The sequence below is a fragment of the Panthera onca genome, chromosome A2 (assembly GCF_046562875.1).
Source record: "Panthera onca isolate mPanOnc1 chromosome A2, mPanOnc1 haplotype 2, whole genome shotgun sequence".
Taxonomy (NCBI): Eukaryota; Metazoa; Chordata; class Mammalia; order Carnivora; family Felidae; genus Panthera; species Panthera onca.
This window is the reverse complement of record NC_138340.1, coordinates 79,410,269-79,424,126: the sequence shown is the minus strand read 5'-3', so window position 1 is coordinate 79,424,126 and position 13,858 is coordinate 79,410,269. Positions and strand designations below refer to the sequence as shown.

The window sequence follows — 13,858 nt, the reverse complement described above, 5'->3', positions numbered from 1 at the left end:
AAATGCATGCACGATCAGCTCTAAATTGCCATGGCAACCAGATGGGAGTTCCCACTTCCTTCCAGCTGCTATTTCTTTTGAGCAGAGAAAAGGACAAGTAAACTTCACATTTGGCAGAAAAAGAAGTCCTTTCCTTTATTATCAACCTAAATGGCAACTGACACAATTTAAGAAATTCATTTATTCAGTTTTAACCAAAATATAAAGAAAAAGAAGTTCCAAATGAATTTCTCCTAGGAACATTCACACAAAGGCAATTTTTTTCTTTCCTATGTCCACCACCTAATCTACAACTCACTCTCTTCCTCCCTCCCTCCTTCTTACTTTCCCATTCTTGATGGTAAATTGTTAGTCAGAGAAATATGCAATCTGCCATTTCTGCTTAAGGGTAGAATCAATCAATACATATTTTCTCTCAAAACAGCTTATCCAAAAAGGCTTGCTGTAACACTGGGTAAAGCTGCACAGCTAAGGAGAAAAACCCAGACTAGTTTTATGTGTTCCTCTATAATGAAAACGCTTCTAAACTTTATGTAACTTGAACCTGAATGTTAAGTGTCGGCTGTGGTAGGCCAACTTCTGAAAATGAGTCCCAATGACCCTCATCCTTGCAGAATTCCCAACTCCTCTGAATGCAGGTAGATCCTGTGAATAAGACATCACTCTCATCTTTATATTATGTTACATGGCAACTGGGCAGTGATGTTGGGTGGGTTTGACCTAATTACATGAGCCTTCTACAAGTAGAGAGTTTTTTCTCGCTGGTCTTAGAAGTTAAAGAGACGTGCTCTGGCTGGCTGAGAAGAAAGCAAATATCCACGGTGTGAACTGCCCATTAGGGCCACAGAGCAAGGAATTTCGAGTGACCTCTCAGAGTGAGCACGGTCCCCAGCCAACAGCTAGAAGGACTAACAAGGACTTCAATGCAAGGAAGTAAGTTCTGCCAATGACCAGTGATCTTGGAAGAGTGCTCTGAGTCCCAACAGAGAACTTTAGTCTTGGCCAACAGCTTGATTTCAGTCCAGTGAGAATCCAGCCATGCTGCGCGGCCCTAATTTCTGACCTACAGGACTGTGAGCTAATACACGCATATTGTTTTAAGCTGTTAAGTGTGTGGTAATTTGTTACACAGCAATAGAAAATGAGTACAGGGGCGCCTGGGTGGCGCAGTCGGTTAAGCGTCCGACTTCAGCCAGGTCACGATCTCACGGTCCGTGAGTTCGAGCCCCGCGTCAGGCTCTGGGCTGATGGCTCGGAGCCTGGAGCCTGTTTCCGATTCTGTGTCTCCCTCTCTCTCTGCCCCTCCCCCGTTCATGCTCTGTCTCTCTCTGTCCCAAAAATAAAAAAAAAAAAAAAAAGAAAATGAGTACAGCTGCCAAGTTAGTTCTCAGTAAGTAACAGAGCAGTTCATATTAATTTATCATATTTTGGCCTCAACAGTGAGGCCTGGGCATTTTTTTTTTTTTTTTTTTTTAATTAAAATGGCCAAAGGAATTAAGAAGCTGGGTATTCAAGAATGGGAGCCAATTCTTTTATGGGAAAAGACAGGTTAAAAAAAAAAAAAAGTATGTCCCCCCAATGTTTTTAATGTTTATGTATTTATTTGCAGAGGGAGAGGGAGAGAGAATCTTAAGCAGCCTCAGCGTGGAGTGCGACCCAGAGATCTACCCCACCACTGTGGGATCGTGACCTGAGGCGAAATCAAGAGTCGGAAACTTAACCAACTGAGCCACCCAGGTGCCCCAGTATGCCCCAGATACTAATGGAAACAATCATAATTCCAAGCCAGAAAGTTTAGACCTTCTTATTTTCTAAGACTACGTTGTTTTTTAGAATATGGAACACAGCCAACTAATAGTTGATGAAGATGTAAGTAAACAAACCTGCTTCCCAACTAACCAACATTTTAGACCACAAAGAAGTTGACTGATCACCTAACAATATATATATGACAGGGCTACATAATTCATAGGCCACTGAAACTGTTAATATCTTACAGAACATTTGTGGGACCTGGGAAAAACAGTGCTACTGAAGTGGAATAAAGACTGTCAGAAAAGTTTAAATCAGAGTTCAAAGGCATGTAAAAAAGACATCCTTTGATTCTACAAATAGAATAGTGTGTGCCACATTCCAGGAAGTTTCCTGGGAGCCCAGCACTGAGGGATACACAGTCTACAGGGTGGGAGAAATGCCTTGTCACATGAACACGTGAACATAAATCGAATGCTCCCAGGTACTGTTATGGAAAAGGAGATGACAGAAGGCTGAGCCAGAAACATCTCATCCTGAGATCTTAAGATACTGACCAGAATGAGGTGTGGAGGTTAGGGGTGGGAGGTAGGGTGGAGGCCCAAGGCCCAAGTAACAGGGTGACCAGAAGCACAAAGGCCTAAAACAGCCTCTGGAGTGGTGTGGCTGGAGATAAGCAAGAGTTTCTGCAGCAATCAGCTCACAGAGGAATGACTCAGAGTTCTAAGGAGTTTGGGCTCTATCCTTTTATTATTATTGTTTTTTTAATGTTTTTATTTATTTTTAAAATATTTTTTAAATGTTTATTTTTGAGAAAGAGAGAGAGTGAGAGTGGGGGAGGGGCAAAGAGACAGGGAGACACAGAATCCGAAGCAGGCTCCAGGCTCCAAGAGCTGTCAGCACAGAGCCCGATGCAGGGCTAGAACTCACGAGCTGTGAAATCATGACCTGAGTTGAAGCCGGATGCTTAACCAACTGAGCCATCCAGGCACCCCTGGGCTCTATCCTTAAAGCAAGTAGGAGACACTGAAATGTAATTTTAGGTCAAGATTTGCTTTCTGCAAAGAACATAAGGAACTGGTACGTAGAATGGGTAGAAAGGATAAAAGCCAGAAGCAAGGAAACTAGTGAGGAGTCCAGAGAGGAGATGGTAAAAAACATAGCTCAGAACTTGGTCATTCCATTGCTGGAGGTGGGTCTTTGCTTCCTCAATTTCTGGTAGTAAGACTGCATTGAGAACAGAGACAGGAGAAGGAGGAAGGGTTTTCAGAGAAAACCTACTTCTGTTTTAAGTTCATTTCAGTTTGAGAGGCATATGGGATGCCCAGCAGTGTAGGAATACAGTGGATTGCTTGGTATATAGAATCCACAGTAAGAAATGAAGGTCTGGGCTGTAAACAGAAGTAGATGTCTGAGCAAACAGGTGGCAGCTGAAGCCTTTCCAAGCAGGTCAGAGTGCCAAGGATAAATGATGAATGAGAGGGTGAAGGGCAGAGCCTAGTTCACGAAGTACAAAGTTATAAAGGCACCAACAGATTCTTGACTTCCCAGCTCATCATCCACAGCAATGACCCATACTATAATCACCAATATAAATTCATAGATTTCAATACAGATTTTGAAGAATACACATGCATAAAAACCTCATGGAAGCCTACCTTTTACATTAGGATGAGATATACGCTAAAAAAAGAAAAAGAAAAAAAGAACTAGCAAACCTAGGACCTGCATGGGCTTCTATCTAAGAGCTCTGTTTGTAGGCAGTATGAAGTCAAATGAGTATAGGGAGAACTGCTACAAATAAAGAACTGTTTACTGAGACCTGTATGTTGATGAAACTTACCATAATCACTCACAATTGCCTCACGCGGCTCCGGAAATAATGCAACATGTACCACTCTGGACGAGGCTTCTGCAAACTTCCCCAAGTTTTAAATCTAAAAGCAACTGTAATTATACAATTCAATAGCCACTAGCCAAATTAATTACAACTTAATAAAATGTAAAATTCATGTCTTTAGTGACTCTAGCCTCATTTCAAGTGCTCGACAGCCATGTACTCCTGGTGGCTATGGTATTAGGCAGTACGGATCCAGAACACTTCCATCAGCACAGAAGGCTCTATGAGACAACACTGCTATAGGCAATATTCTAGCAGCATGAACTTCTTCTAGCATACTATTATTTTAATAAGTAAATAAGATCAACTACAAGAGTTTGGAACATTTTCCTATACAGCCCACTACTGGAAGTTTGAAAAATAAGCTGTAAAATTATAAACAGAAAGGGTATATTCATTTTGAATTTGACACGTGAGTCCAAAATCTGAATACCCTTTGGCTCAGCACACCTTACCAGAATTCATCTTACTGATACACTCACGGTTACAATGTCTGCAAACAGCAATGTACTGGAACCTAAATGTGCATCAAGAGAGGCCTTATTAATAACATCTGATCGATCATGGTATGTGTATACAACACAACTCTGCTAAAAAGCACGAGGCAAATGAGACTAAGAAAATTCCATTCACAACAGCATCAAACAGAATAAAGTGCTTAGGAATAAATTTAACAAAATAGTGTCTAAACTTATACTATGAAAACCAAACAACATTATTGGAAGAATTTAAAGAAGGCCTAAATAAGCAGAAACACATCCCATGCTCATGGACAGTAGACTTAATACTGTTAAGATGACAATATGTCCCCAAATGATCTATACATGCAATTCAATCCCTACTGAAATAACAGCTGCCTTAGTGGCAGAAATTGACAAGCCATTCCTAAAATTCATATGGAAATGCAAGGGCCCGGAATAGCCAAAACAAACTTGAAAAAGAACAAAATTGGAAGACTCACACTTCTTGACTTCGAAACTCCCTACAAAGGTACAGTAATCAACACAGTGTGGTACAACACACATAGATAAACAGGAATTAAAGTTCTAGAAATAAACGCTCATATCACAGTCAACAGATTTTTCAACAAATGGTGATGGGACAATTGAATATCCACATGGAAAGGAAAAGTGGATTCCTAACTCACATCATACACACAAAAAAAACTCCTAATATCTCAAAGACCTAAATGTTAAGAGCTAAAACTATATAAATCTCCTAAAAAAGATGTTCATCATCAGCCATCAAAAAAATGAAAATCAAAACCACAATAATGCCACTTCATGACTATTAGAATAATAATCAAAAATCAGTAATAATCAACAGGACAGGTAATACCAAGTGATGACAAGGATGTGCTAAAAGTAGAACTCTCACACACTGCTTATGAGAAAGGAAAATGGTGCAGTCATCTGAAAAACGGGAGGCAACTTCTCAAAAAGTTCAAGAGTTACCATATGACACAGCAATTCCACCAGCAGGTATGTAACAAAGAGAAACTAAAACACGCATCGAAACAAAAACTTGCACGTAAATGTTCACAGCATCATTACTAATAATGGCCAAAAGGCGAAACGAGCCAAATGTCCATTAACAATAAAACAGTAATTAGGAATGAAGTACTGATAGATGCTACCATGTGGGTTATGGTAAGTCAAAGAAGCCAGAGTCACTACAGATCATACTGAATGATTCCATTTATATGCAATTCCCAGAACCGAGGGACAGAAGATCGGTAGCTGCTTATGGCGGAAGGGGGGATGGGGATGACTACTCAAGCCTAAGAACTTCTTTTTAGGGTGATGAAAATGTTCTAAAACTAGGTGGTTGGTTGGTGGTGGCTGCACAACTCTTTATACTGGAAACCCTTTGAACGTATAGTTTTCGCTTGCTACATAAATGACTTTTACTGGCTTAAATTTTACATATTTTGAGTATTGTTTATTAAAAACCAAGGAGGGGCGCCTGGGTGGCTCAGTCGGTTAAGCGGCCGACTTCGGCTCAGGTCATGATCTCACAGTCCGTGAGTTCAAGCCCCGCGTCGGGCTCTGTGCTGACAGCTCAGAGCCTGGAGCCTGTTTTGGATTCTGTGTCTCCCTCTCTCTCTCTCTGACCCTCCCCCGTTCATCCTCTGTCTCTCTCTGTCTCAAAAATAAATAAACGTTAAAAAAAAAATTAAAAAACAAACAAACAAGGATTTATTTCAAGTTTTAAAATGTGCTAAGTAGTATGAGGCTGTACTAGTATATGAAAACCTGTTGATATACAATTATATTTTCTTGGAATGTTCTCTATACATACTTGATAGCAATCCAGCCCACCACCAGATGTGCATGGCCACCTAGACCTGTTCTCACAGAGCCTTTCCTGGCAAGGCGCAAAAGACCTTTTATTTTTCTTTTCTTTTTTTAAAAAAAAATGTTTTTTAACGTTTATTTATTTTTGAGAGAGAGACGGAGTGTGGGTGGGGGAGGGGCAGAGAGAGAGAGGGAGACACAGAATCCGAAACAGGCTCCAGGCTCCGAGCTGTCAGCACAGAGCCCGACACAGGGCTCAAACCCACAAACCACGCAGATCATGACCTGAGCCAAAGTCGGACGCTTAACCAGGCGCCCCAGACCTTTTATTTTTCAAAATGAAACTCCCACCAATGAAAACGCTGGGGCTCATGGCCAATCCCAGACCAATGTCAAAGTCGTATTTTCGATGCCCCTGGATCATTTTGTTTGTTACTGAAGTTCTTGTGAATCACGCTGATCACAAAACAGAGAAACTGCTGGTGCTGGAGGCAGGATTCTGCAGTCTTCAAATACGTAAGTTTAATACAGTCTCTCTTATGAAAAAAGGCTGGAAGAGGTTAGAGATGACTTATTCCCCCCTCTCATTTCCTTGTAAATAATACTCCTTATTCTCATTTTAAAGTTTCAAAGCCTAGCAGAGTAGCTCCGGCCCCAAGTGGAGGCCAGCCAGGCAGCCTCCTGTCCACCCTCTGGCCCGGTCACCTCCACTCACACAGCCACACAGGCCGCACACAGGCGCCTTGGTCACCACACAGTAGGAGGAGAGAGCGTCTGGGGCTGCAGCCCCACTTGCTGCCTGCTCCACCTGCTCCGTGGGGGAGCGCCAAGGGGAACCTGCCCGGGAAGACCTGCAACCTCCCCTGCCGCCTGGACCTAGGCCTGTGCTGAATCGTTCATCTTAAACGGATGAATTCTATTGTACGTCAATTCTCTCCCAATAATGTTGCTACACAAAAATACTGCGGCAGTTCAATATTTACCAACAGGGAGGATATGCCAGTGATGAACACAAAGGTGCAGGGCGTCTGTATAGGGCATGCATCATGTTTCAGAGACGGGAAGCATGTGCCTTGGCTTAATCTCTCTCTGGATGCAGCAATAAGACACTGGCAGTAACAGCTTTCTGCAGGGAAAGGAACTCAATGGCTGGTGATCAGAGAGAGCAATTAACTTTTTCAAAATTCCCCACACTCCTTTCCTACTTTTTCAATTTGGTACCATGTGCATGCCTACTGAAGTAATTTTTTTTCTTTTCTTTTCTTCTTTTAAGCAGACTCCACGCCCAGCACAGAGCCCAACCCAGGGCTTGAAGTCACCACCCTGAGATCAAGACCTGAGTGCAGATCAAGAGTCAGACACTCAACGGACGAAGCCACCCCCAGGGGCCCCTAAATTATTAACTTAAAGAGACAGGAAAGAGAAAACAGATGCTGGGAAAGGGGTTCCTATCTGTGATACCCCTGTCCCTCCAGCACCTAGGGAGAATTTACTAAAGAACAACAAAGTAAATGTGTCTAAGGCACAGGCAAGTCACACCTTACTCTACTTTAGAACTAGAGAGTTAGGATAAAGGTCAAAGTTCAAATGCCATGCAGCTTTCTGGTAGAAAGGCTGTGGGTTAGGTTTGAATACCAGTTCTATCATTTAAAAATCCAGACAACTCAAGCCAGTGACAAGTTCTCTGGGCCCCTAAGGAAAGTCAGAGGGTCATGATAATTAAAAGAGATGATACCTAAGTCACCTGGTATGTTAACTGTGCATGTGGTGGTAGGAAATGCTCTCCTCCCCACCCTCCTAGGCTGTGGGGGCTGTGATCATAGGTACACCAGGACACATCTCACCTAATATTGTCAGCTGACCTCTGGCCTTCTCTGTTCACCTGTGACTGTCCTAATGCACAGGCCAGCATCAGTCCCACCTCTTAACCCTTCTGTTTCTAAACGCATCTATTTTGTAGTCAAGATTAGCTAAAAGATTTAAGAAAGTTTCAACAAGGATCTCTCCTGTTAATTATTACATATTTCCACAAGGCAATAAGACAAATGACTACTGCTATTGTAATCATCTTAGAAGAGAGAGATGTCTAACATGAATTTTTAAAATTTAACGAGTAAGCAAATTGCTTCATAAAGCTTCTCCATTAACACATGACTTGTTCTAACTAGGTCTTTTTTGACAAGTACAAAGTTAAGCCCAGTCCTCAAAGACCTTGTGAACTAGGGTTCCACACAATGGCCTTTACGTATCAAACTGTTCCCATATTAAACTGTTTCCATGTTAAACTGTTCCCTAAAGGGGAAGAAATTCAGAACTGCTGGCACAGAAATTAAATCACCTGAAGATTTATTAGTGCTCTGCAATACATTCTACCTCTGAAACTTTAAAATTTCATTCATCCATGTTCTTAAATATATGCTTTCAGATAAAGAGCTTTATTTCTGAAGGCAGTTGTTTCAGTTAGCACTAATGCCAACCTACTGTAGGAACTGTGTATATAGTTTTTCAAAGATGTTAAAGCACATAAATGTTATTCTTTAGGAGTGGCCATTCTCAGAGATTGATGGATATCTGATGAAGCCATCAGAAAAACATTTTCCAAGAAAACAAGACATACTGCAAGCACCAAATCCATTCCCAGAGGCTCCAGAATAAAGGGAGAGTAGGTTAGGATTCCAACAAAGTGACCTGGATCCAAGGACAGGCTCTAGGAGGAAATAAGACCAGAGAAGCGAAACAAGGCACCTAGGGTCAGCCAGTGAGATGGATGTGGGAGGCCATATAGCGCACTTCTCCAGATTCCAGTGGAAGGGGAAATCCTCCCTAAGAATCTGTGATCTCAAGCTTCCCCGCATGCATGGTGAGCATATGAATTTATTATAATACCTACCCAGTCCTGGAAACCTCCCAAGCCAAGAAATTTAGAGTGCTTCTGGGTCACTGCCCTCCTGGGCTCCTGGAAGAAGTAGAAACAAATCCTCTTGCGAGAAATGAACCCTCAATCGGGCCTCCTTGGGATTCCAAGTAACTAAGATTGTGGAAATGTAATTTAATAATTTTTTTTCAAATCATCAAATAAACAAGGAAACAATATTCTATGAGCAAGACAAAGAAATAATCAACAAAAATAGATTTCAGATACTAGTATTGTGGAATACAGAATATGAAATAAGTATGTCCATAGTGTTGACAGAAATAAAGGAAGGAAATTAAAGCATAAGCAGGAAAAAAAAAAAAAAAAGACTTAAAATTTGTTAAATTGATTAGACCACAAACAAACTGGAAGGCAGATCTGAAATCACCTAGAATGTATCACAGAAAGACAAAGACACTGAAAATACAAAAGAAAGGTTAAGACCTCGAGTAGAGACTGAGAAGGTCTAATTTATCTAATATTTGGAGTTCTTAAAAAGGAAGAAAATGGAGGAAAGGCACTATTAGAACAAATAACAGCTGAGAATTGTCCATCCAGAATTGATTTAAAAAACCATAAATTCTTGGATTCAGAAAGCACAAAGTGTGCTGAATAAAAATAAATCACAACAGAGTAAAACCAAAGAACACCAAAGCAAAGAGAAAGATGTAGGGGGACAAACAGCCAGATTTCCTACAGAGAATGACAATTACATGGTCACCAAGCATCTCAAAAGAAAAACTTCAAGTCAAACAAGTAGTGTGAGATCATTAAAGTGTTAAAGAGCCAATAACTGCATTCTTTTGTACTATATATATATATATATATATATATATATATATGGAGCAAAGATATTTTCAAGTCAACAAAAACTGAGTATACCATTCACAGACCCTATTGTAAAGAAACTGCTAAAGAATGTATTTCAGAAAGGCAGAACATAATTAGGAAAGAAGGTCTAAATTACAAGAAAAAAATGGTGATTCTTAGCAAACTGGTACATATGTGAGTAAACCAAAATAAACACTTGAATGAGTATCTCCAGGTTGGTAACAAATGCATGGCTTAAAATATTTTTAAGAGGCCCCTGGGTGGCTCAGTCGACTAAGTGTCCGACTCTCGGTTTCAGCTCAGGTCATGATCTCTCGCTTCATGGGTTGAAGCCCCTCATCAGGCTCTGCGCCTAACAGCAGGGAGCCTCCTTGGGATTCTGTGTCTCCCTCTCTCCCTGCCCCTCTCCTGCTCACTCTCTCACTCAAAATAAACAGACTTAAAGAAAATAAATAAATAAAATAAAGTATTTTTAAAAGCAAACTCTTAAACAACAGCACTATTCTGGAGCGCTTCACTCAAATTAACTCACTTAATCCTTGAGCAACTCTGTAAGTACTACTTAGCCACCCCATTTTCACAAATGAGGATAATTAGGCACAGAGAGTAAATAAGGTATTCAAAGTCACAAAGCTTGGTGAGTGGAGAGCCAGAAATGGAGCTTGCCCCACTAGATCGCAACTGGAAGCAGTGACAGGTTTCTAGACCCAACTTTCTAGTGGGACTAAAGATCTCCTACAGCACCAGGAGACTCCATGGAGGGAAGGGTGGGTGGGTAGCGGCTGCCACTGGAGAGGAGTCTAAACAGGAAACATCCGAGCAGACACCTACTAGGATGAGTCCTCTCTAGTGCCGATGCCCACTTACCACATTCGAACTTCTCCAACCACAGAGCGTGACTCATAAGACGGAGATGAGGCCCAGGAATGTGCATGTTTGGTAAGAACCCCAGAAGACTGATGCAGTAGTTCAAGGGCCATACTTTAAGAAACACCACTCCAAGCACATGTAACCACTATAAACATTACATACAAGTCTGTTGGTCTCACTTTCTGTTTTACTTTAATGACCTTTTTAACAAGAAAAACCATGTTCATGTGCACTTTAGATACAGGCGTCAAGTAAATCCTTAGACAAATACTGTGCCAGTTTCACGCTCTCCTAAAAGATGATGGCAGAAAAGATAAACTGCGGCTGAACAATGGAACAACTACTCAGTAATAAGAAAATAATAATAAGGTCAAAAACATGAAGTCAAAAGCATGTGCTAGGTGAAAAAAGTGCTAAGTGACAAAGCCAAACACATGACTACATAGCATCTGACTCCGTTTTATTTGTTTTTAGTTCATTTGTTCATTTTTGAGAGAGAAAGAGAAAGCACAGGAGCTAGGGAGAGGCAGTGGAGGGGAGGGAGAGACAGAGAGAGAGAGACAGAGAGAGACAGAGAGGGAGAGAGGGAGGTAGAGAGAGGGAGGGAGGGAGGGAGAAAGAGACAGAAAGAGGGAGAAAGAGAGACAGAAAGAGAGAGAAAGAGAGGGAGACTCCCAAGCAGGCTCTGTGGGCAAGGTAGAGCCCAATGTGGAGTTGGATCTCATGAACCGTGAGATCAGGACCTGACCCGAAGTTGGAGGATTAACCCACTGAGCCACCCAGGCACCCCATGACTCCATTTTAAAAAGGCAAAGCCAGAGGCACCTGGGTAGCTCAGTCAGTTAAGCGTCCAACTTCAATTCAGGTCATGATCTCACTATCAGTAGGTTCGAGCCCGGCATCGGGCTCTGTGCTGACAACTCAGAGCCCAGAGCCTGCTTCAGAGTCTGTGTCTCCCTCTTTCTGCCCTCCCTCACTCATGCTCTCTCTGTCTCTCAAAAATGAATAAACGTTAAAAAAAATTTTTTTTTAAGGCAAAGCTACAGTGATGGAAAGCAGATCAATGACTGTGAGGGGCTGGGGATAGGGGAAGGGCTGCCTCCAACAGGGTGCAAGGGAAACTTTTGATGCCAATGAATATTACATCATGATTGTGATCCTAATGACACCATGTATGTGTGCACTGGTCACAACTCACTGAATTGTACACCTCAAACTGGTCAATTCTGACTTCATGTAAATTACACATTAATAAAGTTGACTGAAAAAAAGACCATCATTGCTGCCAGTGAATTCTCCCTGGTGAAACGTTCTTACCAGAAGCCCCCATCATACTCCAGCTGGTTAAGGTCCAGGGCTTTTCACAACCAAATGTAAAATACTGCAAACGCTTCAGTCATTGACATGAACACACGGGGCACTCAGTCCCGACCTTCGCCACCTAGTTGGAGACTACTCTCTTCCTTGCAAGGGCAGTTACTTAACAGGGAAGAAAACAAAAGTTTCAGAGCCGAGCGCAAGAAAAGCCCTACCTAAGGTGGAACAGATTCAAAACATAAAGCCATCATAGCAAATACTGCCGATGACTCTCCTGCAGTCACAGACGCCACAGTGTGAACCTACCTGACAGCTGAAGACGGTCCCAAAAAACATCAAACCCACAGCTCAGACAGGGCAGGGACTAAAGTACTCTACCAGCACAAGCATCTTACGAAGTCAGATCAAAGAGAACACAGGGCCTGGGATACTCTCTCCCCTTCCCTGGGTCATAAACTGCGCAACTGCACCCGCAGTGCCACGTTCGGCTGGATCCCCGCGTACTGCGAACATCCCTCATTTACGTGTTCGAGAAATTTTTACTCAACTCTCTTCAGTAACTCTCTTCCATGAATCTTCATTCATGGAACGAGGAGTCTAACACTGTAGCAGACAGGTACATAAATAATGTAAAACAAGGCAATCACTGGTGTGAAAAGGTTATTTCCTTTATTAACTCAAAACATATTCAAGTTATACAGTTTCCAATACTGTTATAAGGTCCAGTGGATACAATGACAAGAACAAAGTACATAGAAAGACAACAATGTTCTCTCTGGCCAGGTGAGTCCCACAGAATGCTTAGAGAAAGGAGTGACAACTGAGGCTGACCTGTGAGGAAGAAAAAGTGGTAGCTAGGAAAGGACTTTCAGGGCAAGAGGACATGAATGGGCATTATATGGCAGCAGGAAAGGGCTCATCCAGTCATGGTGATGTACAAGCTATGGGAGAATACTGGCAGATATCCTGTTTTATTTATAATTTTTTTTGAAAGAGAGAGAGGGTGCAAGTGAGTGAGGGGCAGAGAGAGAGAGAGAGAGAGAGAGAGAGAGAATCCTAAGAGGGGCAAAGGGAGAGAGAGACAGAGGAAGAGAGAGAGAAAGGGAGAAAGGAAGAGAGACAGAAAGGAAGAGAGAGAGAAAGGGAGAAAGGAAGAGAGACAGAAAGGAGGAGAGAGAGAAAGGAAGAGGGGGAAAGAGAGAGAGAGAGGGAAAAAGAGGGAAAGAGAGAGAGAGAGAGAGAGAGAGAGAGAGAGAGAGGGAAAGAAGGAAAGAAGGAAAGAGGGAAAGAGAGAGAAAGAGAGGAAGAGAGAGAGAGAGAGAAGCAGGGATCACCCAAAGCAAGGCTCATGCTTACCTGATGAGGGGTCCACTTGATGCGGGACACAAGCTCACCTGTTATGGGACTGGAACTCACAAACCCCGAGACCTGACCTGAGCCAAAGTCAGATGCTTAACAACTGAGCCACCCAGGCGTCCCAGAAATTCTATAAAGAAAGTTTGGGACCAGATTTTGACACCCTTGAATGAAGAATTTGGAGTTTATTTCTGGTAGGATATAAATGCCATGCAAAATTTAATCTACTTTTATTTTAGAAGCTGTAATAGTTCTTAAAAAGGACTATACATCAAAATCATGGGAAGCTTTTTCAAAAAACAAAAGCCTAGAACCAGGAGACTGTGACGCAGTAGGTCTGGAATGTATCCTGGACACAAGTCACTAGGAGATTGGTACACACCCATGGTTAGGAATCACTGCTGTGAGGAGTCATTACCACCTCTAACAGATGTCTACCAGTAATGCACTCAAGGGTGTTTGTGATTCAAACACAGCTGAGCCCTGAACAATGTGGGGGTTAGGGGCACCAACCTCCATGCAGTCAAAAATCTGCATGTAATTTCTGACTCCCCAAAAACTTAATTACTGATAGCCTACTAATGACCGGAATGTCTTACTTACAAAATAAACAGTCAATGA

The 13,858-nt window shown here is 42.0% G+C and overlaps 1 protein-coding gene across 21 annotated transcripts in view; it reads right to left on the bottom strand.

The window, feature by feature from the left end:
• SRPK2 (SRSF protein kinase 2) overlaps positions 1–13,858 on the bottom strand; it is a 393,623-nt gene that overhangs the window by 226,163 nt on the left and 153,602 nt on the right. The window lies entirely within an intron of this gene.